Genomic DNA, 19,596 nt, shown 5'->3' with positions numbered 1-19,596 from the left:
TTTTTTTTCCCACCCAGTTTTGCTCTATTGGTATTAATCAGTAGACAAGATTTGTGGCCTTAATACATAAGGCCATGTTGTTGCATGTTGTAAAATATGTATTTTTATAACACTACATGAATAGGACAAGGGAGAATGACCCTTGGCACTATTCTCACCTTTAATTTTATCTTGGAACTTCATTGTTTGATATTCCTTGTATAACTTCATTTTTGATACTCATTTTGATGAACTGGACCTATGCCCTCAGTCCTTAAAGAAGAGCAAATGTTTGCTGCTGTGTACTTGCCATGTGGTTTACTATCATGAGCCAAGGTAACTGACCTTCCCATCCACCTGCTGCCACAAAGAACTCCACAGTATGATTTAAACAAATACTTCCTGTGGCAGGTATTCTTCAAAATATGAAAAGCCAGTAATGAATAACTCTGCCTTGCAAGGAAGCTTATTTTCTGATCAGAGAAATACATTTTATATATGGTGTGCAAGACCAGAATTCCCGAAGGTGAGAAATATGTACCAAAGGAGAACAAGTAACGTTTGCTGCCATCTGGGGGAGTTGTGTCTGGTGGTACCCACTTGGAAAACATTTGTTGATTCAGGCATTGCCCATGATCCATGAGGCCGGTTTCTGAGAACTCCTTTGAATACTTGGTTGATCAAATGCTAGTATTAGTCACTCAGTCATGTCTGACTGTTTGTGACTCCATGGACTGTAGCTCACCAGGCTCCTCTGTCCATGGAATTCTCCAGGCAAAAATACTGGAGTGGGTAGCCATTCCCTTTTCCAGGGGATCTTTCTGGACTCAAGGATTAAACCCAGGTCTCCTGCATTGCAGGCAGATTCTTTACCATCTAAGCCACACAGAGTGGCTAGACAGAGTCAAATGCTAAATCAGGTCCAAAACTTCCCAAAAGAGGTTCTTGGTCATACAAGAAATTACTCCAGGGCTATACCTCCATATAGATATTCTTCTGTGGGAGAACACCAGCTAATTGTAGTTGGGTTTTATTTTTAACTTAGCAAAACCTTGCAAACTCAACTACCTGCTCTGTTGGTCTCCAGAATATACAGATTTCCTCTCAGGTAGCAATAAGCAACTTCATTACACTCATCACATCACTGAAATATTATGCAGCATCGAGTTAGCCGCTTTTCGTTGAGCTGAAATGACTTCCTTTGGCGGAAGGAATTTGGACAAGAGATACCATTCATCTTCTGTTGGTGCTCTTGGTCCTAGTCTGTGGTTCAGCCATTAGTCATGTCCAACTCTGTGATGCCACAGACTGCAGCATGCCAGGTGCTAGTCTAGGCTCCTTTTAGTCATGAAACAGCTGTGTATCAGGATCATATCCACTTAGCTGTTTATAGAATTATTTTCACTAACTTGTGCCTTCATATATTCCTCAAGGTTTTATTCAGGATTGTTTCAAGAAACAACTGAGTGGTCTCTTGTTTTTACTTCTGTTGCTATTTTATAAAATGAATGCCAACAGTTAATTTTTGTAAAACAACACTCCCTATATAAAAATTCCACTAAGAAATTTATTTTAGAATTTATTAGCAGGAAAAAAAAAATTAAGCCAAAACTTTGTTTCCTCAGAAAAAAAGAAACTGTTTTGCTTCCACTTCTTTTAATGTACATTGTGATACCATATTTGCTTTTTTTTTTTTTTTTTAAGATAACTCCTAGAAGGCTCAGAATTAAATTTAAGGTACAATTATAGTAATTATATTGAACCTTACATCTAATACATTTTGATATACTTTTCATTGGTTTCTATTTTTCATCTTCTATCATGTTACCCAGGTAAATATCAAAAACAATTCTTGTCAAATTATGTTGGAAAGAAATTGTCTTTTGCACTCCTAACTGATAACCCCCCACCCCCAACTGAAGGGACATGAATTATTTAATGCATGGCAGAGAGCCTCGCTATTCTGAGTGCTAACTGGATAAATATTGTATGGACAAGGTCTATAATCAATGCATAAATGTGTGTATCCATAAAGGCTTGCTTTCCAAGATGGTATAAATGAATTAGAAACCCAAGAAAAGGAAGTAGAAAATTAGAATGCTGAGAGAACTAAGAACATGTTCAAAGCCAGTAACACATGTCACACTTATATAACTTACTAGAATTACAAAATAGTGAAACTGAAGACAGCTTTCATTCAGGAAGAATTTTAGCCACTTTTAAATAGCAAAGGACAGAATGACAGATTGCATGTGTAGATGTGTATGTGTGTGTAGTTGTGTACATTCTCATACACGTGTATGTTTTTAGAAGATTAGAAAGAAGATGTTTAGAGAAAAAACAAAAAGGTAAAATACAGCATTTTTATGATACATAACTATTAAGAGTGAGTTCAGGTGCATGCATACTCAGTTGTGTCCAACTTTTGAAACCCCATGGAGTATAGCTGGCTAGGCTCCTCTGTTCATGAAATTTTTCAGTAATTTTTAAGATCACTGGTGTGGGTTGCCATTTCCTACTCTGGTGGATCTTCCCAACCCAGGGATTGAACCCATATCTCCCACATTGGCAGACAGATTATTTACCACTGCACCACGTAGGAAACCCATTAAGAGTGAAGGATACCAAAAATTCATTCCATTCCACATAAGAAATTGTTCAGTCACTCAGTCGTGTCCAACTCCTTGCAACCACATGGACTGCAGAACACCAATTTTCCCTGTCCTTCACCATCTCCCGGAGTTCCCTCAAATTCACGTCCATTGAGTCAGTGATGCCATCCAACCATCTCATCCTCTGTTGCCCGCTTCTCCTCCTGCCTTCAATCTTTCCCAGCATCAAGGTCTTTTCCAATGAGTCAGCTCTTTGAGTCAGGTGGCCAAAGTATTGGAGCTTCAGCATCAGTTCTTCCAATGAATATACAGGATTGATGTCTTTTAGGATTGACTAGTTTGACCTCCTTGCAGTCCAAGGGACTCTCAAGAGTCTTCTCCAACACCACAGTTCGAAAGCATCAATTCTTCACTGCTCAGCCTACTTTATGGTCCAGCTCTCACATCCATATATGACTACTGGAAAAACCATACCTTTGACTAGACGGACCTTTGTTGGCTAAGTAATGTCTCTGTTTTTTAATATGCTGTCTAGATTGGTCATAGCTTTTCTTCCAAGAAGCAAGTGTCTCTTAATTTCATGGCTGCAGTCACCATCTGCAGTGATTTTGGAGCCCAAGAAAATAAAGTCTGTCACCGTTTCTACTTTTTCCTCATCTATTTGCCATGAAGTGATGGGACCAGATGCCATGATCTTCCTTTTTTGAATGTTGAATTTTAAGCCAGCTTTTTCACTCTCCTTTTCCACCTTCATCAAGACACTCTTTAGTTCCTCTTGTCTTTCTGCCATTAGAATGGTATCATCTGTATATCTGAGGTTATTGATATTTCTCCCAGCAGTCTTGATTCCAGCTTGTGATTCATCCAGTCCGACATTTTGCATGATGTACTCTGCATGTAAGTTACATAAGGAGGGTGACAATATACAGCCTTGACATACTGCTTTCCCAATTTGAAACCAGTCCATTGTTCCATGCCCGGTTCTAACTGTTCCTTCTTGACCTGCATACAGATTTCTCAGGAGGTAGGTGAGGTGATCCTGTGTTTCCACCTCTTTAAGAATTTTCCACAGTTTGTTGTTATCCACACAGTTAAAGGCTTTAGCATAGTCAATGAAGCAGAAGTAGATGTTTTTCTGGACTTCTCTTGCTTTTTCTATGATCCAACGGATGTTGGCAATTTGATCTCTAGTTCCTCTGACTTTTCTAAATCCAGCCTGTACATCTGGAAGTTCTCGGTTCATGTACTGTTGAAGCATAGTTTGAAGGATTTTGAGCATTACCTTGCTGGCATGTGAAATGAGTACAGTTTGACTCTTAGTCAAATATCTGTGTTTTTCCCTTCTGGATACCTGATAAGAAAAAATGTCAACTGTGTTATTAGGAAGCCATTGCTTCTGGTAAAAATGACCTTAGATTGGTAAATTGCATCCGGACTAAAAGAATTATAAAGATCTAATAGTGTACTGAAACTCTGGGCCTCTCTGGACGTGATGACACTTAGAGTTGGACATGTCCCTTGTGAAGACCTATGTAATTGTTCTGGAAATCCAGGGTCTCATGGGGCAGGAGGCTTTTAAGACAGTGTGGTTCATCCTCTTGCACCTGAACTGTCACCTTAGGTGACCCAGATGGCCTTAACATACCCTTCAGCTTCGCTAAACTTCTGACAGATTTCTTCCTGAAAATAGGCCAGTGACCTCCATTTTCTTAGAGCATTAACCTTAGAAAACTTGTAAATTCTTTGTCCCTTTGAAATGTAAATGTTCCACAACCCAGGAATGTCTTTCTCAAGGACCTAGAAGCCCTTCCTTTGAGATATAATCATCAAGAAAGATAGGTCCCCTCTCCCCTGTCTCTTTGGCAGGTTAGGAGCCTAACTTCAGTAAGCAAGAAGGGGCAGTTAGCAAGCAAAGATGGCATAATCACATCAAGTAAACTCCCAGTTAAGATGCCCTAGTACTTTCCCTTTAACTCACCCCAGTATTTGAAAAACTTTTCACCTTTTGTTTCAGGGGAGCTGTATTCAACCTCTCTCTCCCCTACTGCAGTAGTCTTGAATAAAGTCTTCCTTTATTCAGTAGTCTTCTATTCAATTCCTTCATTTTTTTCACAAGTGACCAGTACAGTTTTTCTTTTACAGAGGTGAGCTGAGTGAGCACAGTGGCAGTGTGGACTGTTGCAAGGACTTCTGCTGAAGAAGAAGCACAGTGCTGCTCTTACCTGCTAGTAAGTGGGGCTCTTACCTCTTACCGAGTCGGCTGAGGCCAAAAGGCCTGTGACAGTCTTATGAGTCTGAATGTTTAGCTGAACATTAAGACTCCCCTGATGGTTGTTACTCTTACAATGACTCTCTTCTACTGTCTTGCTACTGGTTTTATTTTGTCTTCAAATAGACTTTACTTTCAATCAGTAAGGCAGGTTTTAACCAGAAAGTAAAATGTTACATCCTTACTATCTTCTCCGTAGTTTGCAACAACCCAGTCTTTTTTGTCTTGTATGATCATGAATGACCACTTTATGGCTTTTGAGAAAACTCCCCTGAAACTCGTCCTCATAATGCTTGCTTGTATTGGGACCTTGAAGAACAATTCAATCATTTTAGTTAGTTAGCTATAAGCAAAATAGCAGCTTATCCAAATGTAAAGGCAATAACTACTATACTGTCACCAAAGAACATGATTTGTAAGAAACTGCATAGAAGGTTAAAAAAAAAAAAAAGAAGCCCTCAGGGATTCTGGGATCAGTGAGGCTTGTTTCTACATTTTGGGGGATGGTGATGCAAGTAAAACTGATGGCCTGGCAGCAAGTAAAGAAGCTGCTCTGGACAGTCTGCTCTCGAGCTAGCTGGGTGGGGTAATCTCATAAAAAATCAAAAAGCCAGTTTCAGTTGTTTATGGATTCTTTGAAAGACCTTGAAGATCTAATGTGCACTGTCTCTTTGTATTGTCTGCTAAAGTGCTTTCATTGCTACCTTTCCTTTCATTCCCAGGTCTATACCATTTCCTCATCAGGATTTCTCAGCACATGTAGACAGCCTTGGCTTGGTCAGGATGATGGAAAACATTCCTTCCTGAGGGCTGAATATATTTTTCAAAACAATTATATAGATTCAATTGATCAAGCCAGAAACATGGTTCAAAGATCTATGCATAGAACAGGGGAAAACCAAAGAAGGAAAAAAGGAACTTTTTGACTCATTTTAATCCTTTTAATGATTCTCTAAATGTAGCTCATATAGTTGAAGGGAAGTGTGTTTTGGACTTGGAGAAATTATTTCAAATATATTCTAACTCTAAAATTAAAGTACATTCAGGAAGATAATGCACTGCTGCAAAACTTTTGTACACACTCTATCTAAAGAGCTGTCAAGAATTTATAAATGAATACCACATTGTCTGAAGTTCTTAGAGAATACAGACAGCTTCCTTGGACTAATGCTAGCTGTCAGCTGTTAATGCATAATAATTATGTCTTCACTGATAATTCTTCCAAGAACTTGTTTTCTGTATCTTCTTATAATACTCTTTCTTCTCCACCACCTCCTGCTTTTAACCTTTCCTTTTTTGATTTTTATTGTGCAGTCTATGCAAACATGGATTCTCTGGAATATGAAAGGATTTAATAGATGACAGGATTTGTAGAGACATGGCACATTTAAATCTAGAAGACTGGCATTAGCTTAAATGAGAAAAATAAGAAAAAAAATCTTTGAAACTATTCCAGACATTTTTACATGTGACAAATGAAGAACTATGTAATATTGTAGGAGAAATTTAGACTTAAGCTATGATGATATGGGACCCTCTTGGAAATTCAGTGAAATTCACGCAACATTCCTAAGCTCAGTGCAGGCATTATGCTAGGTGCCATCAGAAGTAAGGAAGACCGTGTGTATTCTTACGGAATTTGTGATCAGACTGAGTTTCTTACTATAGGAGTTCTCTCTTTGAGAGAAGAGGTAACTTGTAGGCATTTTAACCTCCTAGAACCTAGTTCAGGGCCAGTCAATGACCAGGAAATAGTTACTGAACTGAAGCATGCAAAGTTGCCTTATCGAAATAAAAATGTGCACTACCTAATGCACTGGGTTACTCATAAGAAAACTGTCATCATAATTAACCAAGAAATCTTCCTTTGTAGTACCAATAGCCTTTTAAAAAATATATCTCAGCTCTTTCTCTTTGAGTTAACAGAAGCATCATCTTGATCTGACAGAGAGATGAGAGAACTAAAATTAAAATAATCACTTGAGTCCTTACATTGCACTTAGTAGTCTACAAGGTGCTTGCATGTTTTGCCTGACTTTATTCTCACATCATTCTATGAAGATACTGTGAAGAAACTGAAGCCCCTACCAGTGAATAATTTTCGCAGAATTGTTGTTGTTTGGTCACTAAGTCATGTCCAACTCTTTGTGACCCCATGGACCACAGCACACCAGGTTTCCTTGTTCTTAACTATCTCCTGGAGGTTGCTTGTTGTGGTCCTTTAACGGACCGGAACTTGGGGGTACAGAGTCGACCAATAAGAAAAGAAGGAAGAAAAGAGGCTGGTATTCCCTGGTTTACACAGTATGCCAATATAACTCTAGGACAAAGAGTTAGCACCATCTACGTAGGCTCAGGGTGCCCTCTTGAAGAGGTCTTGAAAGCCCGGGCAAATAAGTAGACACGATGGATACCTGTGTTCCTTGGAAACAGCCTGAAACGGAGAGAGCGCGAGAAAGAGAGAGAGAGAGAGAGAGTGAGAGAGTGAGAGAGAGAAAATAAGGACAGACACGGGGACCAGTGCTCGGTGGAACAAAGGCATTTATTCAACATATTGTGGGCATATATATACTCTCTTACCAGACAGCCCTTTTTAGCAGAGATAGGGATCAAAAGTCTAACAAGTCATCTAGAAAGCAGGAGGTTAGAATTATTCTCTAGAGAGGGGGTTGTAACAGTTACTTTACATATCAGAAAGGAGGAGACTTGTAAATGGCTGCTGTTCACCATATGGAATTTCCATATGAATGAGATACATGAATTTCTATTATCCCCAAAAGCCGGCTTGCCAGCTCTCTGGCACGGGTATTCAGGTGCTGTTAAGGAACATAGAATTCATGCAAGACTGAAAACAGCACACAGGAAGCCTCCTGTTAAATGTATCCTGACAGTTGCTCAAATTCATGTCCATTGAGTCAGTGATGCCATCCAACCATCTCATCCTCTGTTGCCTCCTTTTCCTCCTGCCCTCAATCTTTCCCAGCATCAGGGTCTTTTCCAATGAGTCAGCTCTTCGCATCAGGTGGCCAAAGTATTGTAGCTTCAGCTTCAGCATCAGTCCTTCCAATGAATATTCAGGGTTCATCTCCTTTAGGATTGACTGGTTTGATCTTCTTGCTGTCCAAGGGAGTTTCAAGAGTCTTCTCCAGCACCAGAATTTGAAAGCATCAATTCTTTGGCACTCAGCCTTTTTTATGGTCCAACTCTCACATCTGTACATGACTACTGGAAAAACCATAGCTTTGACTATACAGATATTTGTTGGCAAAGCAATGTCTCTGCTTTATAATACACTAAGTTTGCCATAGCTTTTCTTCCAAGTAGCAAGTGTCTTTTAATTTTGTGGCTACAGTCGTTGTCAGTGGTGATTTTTGAAGCCCAAGAAAATAAAATCTGTCACTGTTTCCACGTTTTCCCCACCTGTTTGCCAAGAAGTGATGGGACCAGATGCCATGATCTACATTTTTGAAGGTTGGGTTTTAAGCCAGCCTTTTCACTCTCTTCTTTCACCTTCATCAAGAGACTCTTTAATTCCTCTTCTCTTTCTGCCATTAGAATGGTAACATCTACATATCTGAGGTTGTTGATATTTCACCCAGCATTCTTGATTCCAGCTTATGATTCATCCAGCCTGACATTCCACATGATGTACTCTGTATATAAGTTAAATAAGCATGGTGACAATATACAGCCTTGACATACTCCTTTCCAAATTTAGAACCAATCCGTTGTTCCATGTCCAGTTCTAAATGTTGCTTCTTCTCCTGCATTCATATTTCTTGGGAGACAGGTAAGGTGGTCTGCTATTCCCATCACTTTAAGAATTTTCCACAGTGTAATCCACACAGTGAAAAGCTTTAGCATAGTCAATGAAGCAGAAGTGGATGTTTTTCTGGAATTCCCTTGCTTTTTCTATGATCCAATGGATGTTGGCAATTTGATCTGTAATTTGCAGAATTATAGAGCTAGTAAGGGAAGAAACCAGGATTGTAGCTCTGTTTTAACTCCAAAGCCCATGTTCCTTCCGTTGGTTTTCACTATTTCTGAAACGTGAAAAAATTACAGACACTAAATACATGCCTCTAATAAGCTACAAACATTGACAACTGCTCTTATTATAAAGTTAATGTATTCAAGACTTCCTGGGAATTGCTCACTGATAAAAAGTAAGGTATACTTTGATTTTCCTAAGTGAGCGATCTGAATCTGATATGTAAGACAGCTGTTCCTCCTATTTCCAGATTCCATTTGCAGTATATGTTATGGCAAAATATGTATGAATCTTGACTGAGACTTCCAAATATAGGAAGGTCTGTATACCAACAAAGAATGGAGGAATAGTAAAGAGAATGGAAGTTAAAGTTTTAGGTGTTTTATTCTGTGCAAGATGCCAGTAGTAACCACAGGACTTAATCTTCAAAAGCCATCTTCTGACCTTGAAGCTAATTTTTTCCCACTCTACTACACCAGTTCCAAGAAGTTGCTAACAGATCTGACAGTTGAGTTGTGCTAGCTCCACCAGAATCTAGCTGCAAATTTAGGGAGAAGTCTCTAAGCAACAGTCTGCTCACCTGTAAAATGAGGATAATGGTAATGATGATCTCATACAGTTTGAGGATTAAATCATTTACGTTGCCAGTCATCATGCCTAACAACTAGAAAGTCAGCCAGTCTTTCTATGACACTGCAGCCTAGTATATGTCTCATTTTACATTAGTCTAAATGAAATTAAATAATTTAATTAAATAAATTAAATCTTCAATTAACATTTATATGCCAAGGTTAGCTGTATCTGTAATATCAGTGAAATGTAAGAGTCCTATCATTCCTCCATTATATGGAAATAAGGTCCAAATTTTACTCAGCTTAAAGAAAAAAGAAAGTGAGGGGCATGTTCTCCTGTTTCTTTGGCTATAGTGTCTGCCCCTTGTGTTATGTGGTGCCCTGCACAGCTCAGGTTGCACGGAGGCCATGTTCTCAGCCTCAGACATAACAATGTCACTGGAGGGCCCAGGCCCAAGGTTCCTAGCTTACAGCCCACATCATCACTCACGTGCTGTCCCCATCAGAGTTCTGCCAGCTCTGAGGAGCCCAAGGGGCCCAAGTAATGGAGGAGGTCATTGAGATCACTTGACTGCTGTTGACCCGTGATCTGGATCCAAGTAATTGGCACCTCCTCCCCAATCCTTATGCAGGGGAGTGAATGTATGTTCTGTCCACCACTGTCACAGGGGCACCATTTCAAGGATGCAGCCTTGAGACAACAGTGTGGTATGTAGACCACCAGAATAGTATGCGTGACTGACTCTGCTCATTTTGCAACCGAAAGGCACGCCTTGTTTGTAAGTTCTCTTGCTTATTAGAACTGCTACCTACCAATCTGGAGTGCTCTGCCTTCTTCTTTGATCTTCCCTTGCCCTCCAAGTATAGGGGCCAGTTTCAGATTTCAACCAACACCAAGTTGCAGCCTTCATCTCTCCAACCCTAGTTAAGAAGGTTGCCAGTCTTGCTCCTTTTCTGTCAGGGACTCTGGAAATCTCCACACCCTCCTCACTCAAACAGAACCAGGTCCTCCTAATAGCCCAGACTTTGTGACAGGTGGGGGCACTGTTCTGCAGAGTTGCTTAATGTAAATTTTCCATTTCAAGTTTGAAACCCTGAGACATTATTAATAAACTGCTCCCATTCCTATCTGCCACTCTGTTCTCTGCACTTACCTTACCATGAATGAGTAATGCTTGTCAACAGACTGTATTTTGCATACAGCACAGTTGTACATACTTTTTATCATAATATAAAGATTATTTTGGTTTTTGTCCATTTAACATTGGTGTCATGGAACTCTTTTAATGGAAGTCCAAGTTAGAGCAATATATAGACCACATGAAACTCAGTAAAAAGAAAACATTTCTGTAAAGATATGTCTGAGGTTGTTTGTAACACAATATTGCCTAGTAAAAGCTGACTGATTCACATATTTCTACTTGTATTTCATAAATATCATCTAGAGTCAGTCAGTGCTAATTACATTTCCCTGAAAACAAATAAAATTAATATTCTTTACTGCTTTATTTGCTCAACATTGTTTTTCACATCCCAATTTTTCCTTATGAATTCTCTTTTCTTTTTGCTGAAATACATGGTAAGAAAATTCTTTCAGAGAAAGTCTATGAATAGTAAACTGAGTTCTTACTTGTCTTAAATTGTTGAGATTTTGCCTACACAAAAGTTTATTTGTACAGAAGTATCTAGGTTCAGAATTACTGCTGCTCAGAACTTTTGAGCTATTTCTTTTCTGTATTCTTGAGTTTGACATTGTCAGTGAGAAATCAGATGTCAATCTTGTTTTCATGCATTCCTTATTCTTATATTTTGATTCAGCATTTATTTGGATGGATTTTAGTTTCAGGTAGTTTTTTTATTCTCCTTAAGATTGTTTTTATATGTGCTCAGTTCTTGTGTGTTTGATAATATATGTCAGTTGCTGTTATACCTGAAGGATAATGTCACTGTTTTAAATGATTGGATGACACTTTATTTTCTTATGATGTTGTAGATATGCCTTCCTTGACTCCTGGCATGAGAAGTAGCTACTGAGAAGTAGCCTAACTTTTCCTCTATAAATAGCTTCCTTTTCTGTTTGGATGACCATATAGTACAGGTAAATTTTTTCTAAGGTGATATCTTCGCTCAGCTAAATTCACAAACAGATATAATTTAGTGTCTGTCATATTTTAAACAAATTTTCTTGAGACCTCTGGGAGATAGAGTGATCTTTAGATATGCAGATTAATAATTTGCTACAATTAAAATTTTTTAAAGATTTTTTGTTGTTTTTGGATGGTTTTTCAGTTCCATTCATTATAAATTCTGCTTCCAAGTACTAATTATACGTGTTATGGCTTTCTGTGTGGCCTTTAATCCTCCACCTCCTCCATATTCATTCCTGTATATTTATTCTTTTCCGTTATCCTTTCTTTATAATTTAATCTAGGCTTTCAACATCTACCTGAATGTGATTTAAGTCATCTTTATCTTATTTTTAGTTGTTTTTAGTGTATCTTTTTTCTCTTTATATATTTCTTTTTCATTTTATTCCTACACTTAACCAGCTCACCTTTTGTCTTCTGCTGTCTTAGCAACTCATTCCGCTCTTCTATGAGCTTTTCTTTTATGTACAGGTAATTTGTTTGAAATTTATTGGAGGCCATGGAGGATTATATGTCTGAACTCTTAATCTATCGGGCAACTGTTCTTGCAATGTATTTTCTTTACCTGCCTGCTTTATATTTTCCCTCCCTACTTGTTGTGGAGTGTCTCTACATATTTAAATTTTTTGTTCTTCTTTTAATGGATCGAATTGTTTGAAGAATATATCTGGATAACTGCGTAGAGGTGGAAGTGATATGAGTTGGAATGCTGTAGGTTTAGGTTTCTCATCTTAAAAACACTCTAGGAAAACCTGTGATTTCCTCTGCCCTGGGACACCTCTGATTTCAGCTCAGTGTCCTAGCAGTCTTTATGATATATCAATTCTTTTATGTCACAACTCTGCCACTGAGGTCTGGTGGTATGTAAAACTGTCTCTCCTCTTGCCTTAATCCTATTTTACCTTTCCATGAACTGTTCAGGTTGTAGACCAGAAAAATGACTTGTCAGCACAGTCATTTATTCTGTTCCACATTCCCTGCGTCTCGGCAAGTTTACAGTCCCTGTTACTTTTGTTGGCCTTCCCATCCTTCCAGATCTTGTTACTCATTTAGGGCAGAGTCATTTGCTTTTAGACAAGTGTTTCTTGTTCACAGTGTAAGCCAATATGCACCTGTTCCTAAAATACTCCCTTGTCCTAGTCTAGATTTCCCAGTATGGCAAATATACCTCATATTTGTATAATTTAATTGAAGATGACAGTTTTTGGTGGGTCTCATGGAGTTGGGAATACATTTAAAAAAAAAAAACAAACAAAACCTTTTCTCCATTATCTTTAACTGAAAGACCAAAACAGTTTTTAAAAGGTTGAATTGACATGATAAAAGCTCTCTCCTAATACTTGTCATTGATATAAGTTACAGAGATGTTCAAAATATAGAATCAGCAGAATTTGCTGATACATAAAATATAGAATGCAAGGAAATGGGAGGAATAAAAGGCTACCATTGCATTTTCTTGACTTGAGATACTAGGATGATGATGGTGCCAATCTTTTGATGTTGAAAACAGGAAGGCCAGGCTGCCATGGAGAGTGTATTAGAGGTTCTCTCCTGATGTATTATCACTGAGGAATGTCTGATATATCCAAGGGTAGATTTCAAATATCCTTTTAGATATGAGTCTGGAGCTTGGGGAAGAGGTGGATTAGCCTAAAATAGATTAGCCTAAATACAGTAATTAGAGCCTGAAAGATGGATAAACTGATCATGGAGGTTATATAAATAGTGGGGAATAGAAGCCAAGCTCTGAGATAGTCTTATGTTTATTAATCAGGACTAGAGAAAGAGGAAAGGAGGCTGAGGCTGGAGGGAAAACAGAGAGAGTACAATGTCTCTAAAGGGAAGAGGTAGTATGATTTCAAGGAGAGGATAGTTGACTGTATTAAATGAGTCTGAAAGGTGGAGTAGAATGAAAAAAGAGAGTTGGATTTGGCAACGTGGAACTCATGAGTGACCCTGACAAAACCAGTTTCAGTGTGTTGTTGGTAAGAAGCCAGATTGCAGTGGCTTGAATTAATGAGATAGATGGAAGTGAGGAAGAAGAGGGAAAGTAGACAACATTTTTAAGAGGTTTATCTGTGATTGGCAGTTGACAAATAGGTGGTAAGATGTGACATTAAGCTTTGCTATTTATTTGGTTTTAATATGAAAGTTACTAGAACATGTTTGTGTTCTACTAGAAATGACACATGGGGGAAGAGATTAATCATGCAAGAGAGGGATGGATGAATGACATTGTATAGTCTTCAAAAGACAAGAGGGAATTTGATCCAGACCAAATTCTGTCAGTGGACAGAAGCATGGTCAGATCATTTGCTGAAATAGGATAGAAGAGAGAATATGGATGTTAATGTTAGAAGGTTCTTAAATTCAATGATGGTAAGATGAAATTTCTTTTTGATGGCTTCTGCTTCTCTGTGAAATTTGAGAGGAGGTCATCAGGTTGCTGAGGGAGAACCATTTTGTAAGCCTTGAAACAATAAAGATGTTAGAAACCCTCTCATTGTTACAACCTCAAACTGACTGCCCTGTTAAACTCATTATATTTAAATCATTATTTTATATTCAGTGATTTTTCTGGAAAATAGTTAATAAAGCTATAAAGCAAGACTAAATGCTTACTGACACATTGCTATGAGTCAGTGCCTCTTAGTGTACCACTTACAGGTTTAAAAACTTGAGCCATGTGGATTTTAAGTAATTTGCTCAGTGTGATGTAACTGGGAGGTGAGGGAACTAGAATTCATTGCAAACTGATCTTAGAGCCTGTGCTGCTAATCACCACACTAGAGTGCCTCTAGTCATCACTGCATTTAAATCGCCACCCTCACACACACAATGAAAAATGTTTTTTTTTCTTTTTCTCATTATTGACTTTACCTCTGTTTCAAAAGTTCGTGCGACTCACTCAAAAAAAAGTTTATTTAGATATTCTGGATAGAACAAATACCTCATTTCTACACTACTGAGGTCAAGAGTTAGAAATAAAACTATACGTTCTCACCTTAGCATTTTCCATGGACATTAAAAGTTTTTATTTTTAATCTTTAATAAATAAGCCATGATGAAATAACTAGAAATCTGACAGAACTCTGTAACTTACAGTGTGCATCTGTCTTCATGAATAATCTCTTCTCTCAATCTGGTGTTAATATTTGCCTTTATGAACATGTTAATTTTTTTATTCAGTGGTTTTCTTTCACTTTTTTTAATAAGACAAAAACAAGAATTCAGACATTTGACAGAGTATATAATGCCGAGAAGAACAAAAAGATGCTGTCTTGGCACTGAGTTAATGAGTTATTATTTAAAAGAACCATGAAAGGTGTTGGAATAATGTGGGTGTGTTATTCATGAATCCTGTTTATTTTTTGTTTTTCTTTTCTTAAGAGTGCTATCTACGATTGGGATATGAAAATTTAGTTTGACACTTCAATGGCTAAAGGTAATTTAAGAGCGGAGAGCAGATCTTCAACTAAAGAGGGGAAATGCAGTACAAAGGAAGAAATCATTAACATGGGAAGGATAAAATAAGGAAACTGACAAAAATTTCTGTAATTCCTGAATTTTATTACAAAATTCTGTGGAAGAGACTTAAACTATTACCCTATTTTATGAAAGAGGAAAATAAAACCTCATAAAAATGTATAATTTAATTATACATATCTATAATTGTATTTGGATACTCCAAATATTTATAATTTGGAGTAAATAGTATATTAATGACGTGTAGTACCTAAAACATATGTCTCTCCCATTTTTTTCTAACATTCATTTTGCTTTTTGATTCAGGAAGTGTTGGTTATGGATGGGGTACTATTGACCAAAATTAATACTTGAAATTCATACCTGCAGTGGGAAAAATTCAAAGATAATAATTAAAATGCAAATTTAACTAGAATTTAACCATGGAATTAAATTCAACCTGGAATTTCAATGATACCTTGATATATTACTCAGTTTTTAAGACTGTCTTTTGCTGAGGAGAGAACAAACATTCAGCCACACATGTGGAGAACAGAGCACAAGATAAGGGTGCTTGATTAAGGGCGAAAGTGCCCAATTTGCTTGTTTTATTTTTCTTCTTGGTAGACTGGCTCTGCCTGAGACCTGTGTTATCCTAGACACCAGGATCCACTACAGGTGGCTTAAGAATGAAAAGCCTTAGACATGCAGAAGAGTATCATATAATTTGCATTTTCTGAGGATAAGGAGAAAGTCCTGAGCAGAGTTATGCCCTATCTGAGGGTGAAGCTTCCTGATTCTGCAAAACAGATTTTTTTTTTTATTTTTCTTTCATAGGAAGTAACTACATCTTGGTCACATAATTTCACTTTGATGATGTAGACTTTTTAAAGAAAAGCTAATTGAAGCTTATATTACTCATATTTTCAAAAAGCCCTCATGTAGTATACTATGTTTCAAGGTCAATTAATTAATTCATTCTTATAATTTAGTAAAATGAGAGTTGAATTTCACAATTCAAAAAAAAATAAAAGAAGGAGTCTAATAACACACCAATAACCATACACAGATATTTATTTTATTCTCTCTGGCCTCATTGAAATGTCAACATGACAGATGTGTGTGTGCTTTGCTTCAGGCTTATGGTCATGGAAACTCCTTATCCAGAGAAATGTTGAAAAACTATCCCATTTTTTCCCTTTAAATAATGTCAAAAAAAAAAAAGCAGAGGGCTACATTTTTAGTTATTCCACTCTTACCTCTTACCAGTATTCTTGATCTTGAATGTGCTACTTAAAGTTGGCTTTTGAGAGTCAAAACTTTGAGCAAGATTCTAGCCAACAAAAGGAGGGAGTCTCTTTCTCACTGAGAATGGAAGTGATTTTCCTGAATCAATAATGTTCGTTCCTAACGGATGATCCTTGAGATTGATAAAAGTTGATAACCCAGAAAATAAGAAATGCTTAAAATGTGACATAACCTAAGGAATTTGAAAGTAGTATCTAGGATTCTTGTGTATTCTAGAATTGGAATCGGTTCTTTTGTCTTGTAGATAAATACAACTAGAAAAGAAGAATTTTTTTTTCTTTTAGACACATGCTCTTTGTTAATTCAAAAATCTTTGAATTTAAACTAGTTTACTTATGTTTTTTCATATCAAGCCAGTGAAATAAGTATGAGTTTGCATTATCATAGAAAAGGAAATCAAATTTATCCAAAATTCACTGCTTTGAGTTAAATCACCTCAAGGAGATAGTAAGAATTAATGGCAGCTCCAGGGTGTCAGATGTTTAAAATGCTCCCCACAGTCTCATCATATACTTTCTTGTCGCTTATTGACTGAGGAATAAGATATCAGTAAGCTAAAGATCAAATAAGAAGCACTGAAATTGAAGGGGCTTTAGAGAAAACGATACATCCTAGAAGTTGAGCCTTGGGAGGAAATGAATAGAATTTATTTTCTATCCAGAATCGTGCCTCTGCTTCTTTGATAATTACACTGTAGGCTAAAAAGGAGGGGGGCAGATAGTGAGGGGAGAAGACACTCACATGATAAAAGTTCAGACTAGCATCTAAAAACAGTTATGAAAAGTATTAGCTTTAGATAGCATATTGACTTTCTGACTTTCAAGACAGAAAAGAATGCTGTCTTCCTGTGCCTGGGGGGATGGTAATCAAGCTGGCACACTGGCAATCAATGTGAATTCATTAAAGAAAACAAAATAAATAGGTGTCTTTAAAATTCTAACTCTGTTTATAAATTCTTTCAATATGAAATAGTTTTGATGTTGAAAATCAACAACAACAACAAAAAAAAAAAAAAAGGAAAAAGGCAAGCAAACAAATGGAAAAATCCTAAAAGAAATCATCAGTCTCCAAAATCATTCTGGCTACCCAGCTCTTCAACAGATACATAAAGCTTCTCTTAGCTAATTCCATCCTTTATAGATATCCATTTGCTGCTTTTTTCTTAATTACCAAAATCAACATGCTTAGTGTAGAAAAAAAGTGGAAAAAAAAATAGAGAAAAGCAGAAAGAAACTATCCACACTATCTTCCCTCAGATATAACCAACTTTGATGTTTTGTAAGATATTCTTTTGTGTTTTTCCCTCATTTCTTTTTTCCAAAATTGCCATGAAATGCAACACATTTGTGTGTGCATTGTCATGAGCCAATATACAGTTGATGTTGTTCAGTCTCTCAGTCATGTCTGACTCTTTGCAACCCCATGGACAGCAGCATGCTAGGCTTCCCTATCTTTCACCCTCTCCCGGAGCTCACTCAAACTCATGTCTATTGAGTCAGTGATGCCATGCAACCATCTCATCCTCTGTCGTCCTCTTTCCCTCCTGTCTTCAATCTTTCCCAGCATCAGGGTCTTTTGCATTGAGTCAACTCTTCACATCAGGTGGCCAAAGTATTGGAGTTTCAGCTTCAGCATCAGTCCCTCCAATGAATATTCAAGATTGATTTCCTTTAGGATTGACTGGTTTGATCTCCTTGCAGTCCAAGGGATTCTCAACAGTCTTCTCCAACACCACAGTTCAAAAGCATCAATTCTTCGATGCTCAACCTTCTTTATGGTCCTACTCTCACATCCATACATGACTACTGGAAAAACCATAGCTTTGACTATTTGGCACATGCACAGAAATCCACACAAAATAATTGATAAGAATGAGAGCACAATATTTTAATACATCCAATATATTATATTAGTATAATATATTATATTAATATAACCTAATAAATATTAGGTTATACTCTTTCATATATATAGATGCATCATAAATTACTTAACTATTCACCAGGTAAAGGACATTTAGAATATCTGTAACTTTTCACTGTTATAACAGTGATACAGTGGGCATATTTGTACATATCTATGCCAGTTAAATTTTCTTCATATTTTCCATTTTTTACCATTTTGTGATTTATTTTCTTAAATAAGTCCTTTTGTTCAATGTGACATCTCACCAAATCATATTTTGTTTCTTCTTATTTTTAGCTCATTATTGTATGTTTTTAAATTTCAGCACTTATTTGTGAACCTATATATATGTATGCATATCTACATACATTAAATATTTCACATATATTACATATATTTATATTATATAATGTTTATATATAAATATGTGTTTATATTTAAATTATATGAAATAAATAATGTACAAATATGTATTAATCAGAATTGTATATATTTATTCTCTGCACAGCAGTATTTTAGAGCAAGTTTCTGTTATCTTGGACAAGAAAGCCTCTCTGAGGGTATTAATTATATTTAGTTAAACTTTTATTTAAACTTTTCAAGAAAATTGGAACTGTCAAAGGAACATTTCATCCAAAGATGGACACAATAAAGGACAGAAATGGTAAAGACCTAATAGAAGTAGAAGAGACCTAGAAGAGATGGAAACAGTAAACAGAAGAACTGTACAGAAAATATCTTAATGATCCAGATAACCATGATGGTGTAGTCTCTCCCTCAGAGCCAGACATTCTGGAGTGTGAAGTCAAGTGGGCCTTAGGAAGCACTACTGCCAGTAAAGCTAGTGGAGCTGATGGAATTCCAGCTGAGCTATCTGAAATCCTAAAAAAATGATGCTGTTAAAGTGCTGCACTCAATATCTCAGCAAATTTGGAAACCCAGCAATGGCCACAGGACTGGAGAAGGGCAATCCTCATCCCAATTCCTAAGAAGGACAGCAGTAAAGAATATTCAAACCACTGGACAGTTGCACTCATCTTTCATGCTAATAAGGTTATGCTCAAAATCCTCAAAGCTAAGCTTTAGTATTATGTGAACTGAGAACTTCCAGATGTTCAAGCTGGGTTTACTAAAGGCAGAGGAACCAGCGAACACATTGCCAACATTCGCTGAATCATAGAAAAAACAAGGAAATACCAGAAAAACATCCACCTCTGTTTCATTGACTGTGCTAAAGCCTTTGACTGTGTGGATCATAAACAAACTGTGGAAAACTCTTAAAGAGATGGAAATACCAGACCATCTTACCAAAGTCCTGAGAAACCTGTATGCAGGTCAAGAAGCAACA

At 37.0% G+C, this 19,596-nt stretch overlaps 1 protein-coding gene across 1 annotated transcript in view; it reads left to right on the top strand.

Annotated features, from left to right (window-relative positions):
• Positions 1 to 19,596, top strand: part of LYRM7 (LYR motif containing 7) — a 620,686-nt gene that overhangs the window by 324,236 nt on the left and 276,854 nt on the right. The window contains exon 4 of the mRNA XM_081500261.1: positions 4,734 to 4,819. The gene's annotated coding sequence lies outside the window, so the exon portion shown is untranslated. The remainder of the gene's footprint in view (positions 1 to 4,733; positions 4,820 to 19,596) is intronic.

This window comes from Giraffa tippelskirchi, chromosome 6, assembly GCF_054371585.1.
Source record: "Giraffa tippelskirchi isolate mGirTip1 chromosome 6, T2T-mGirTip1v1.2.pri, whole genome shotgun sequence".
Taxonomy (NCBI): domain Eukaryota; kingdom Metazoa; phylum Chordata; class Mammalia; order Artiodactyla; family Giraffidae; genus Giraffa; species Giraffa tippelskirchi.
This window is presented reverse-complemented; position numbering and strand designations above follow the sequence as displayed.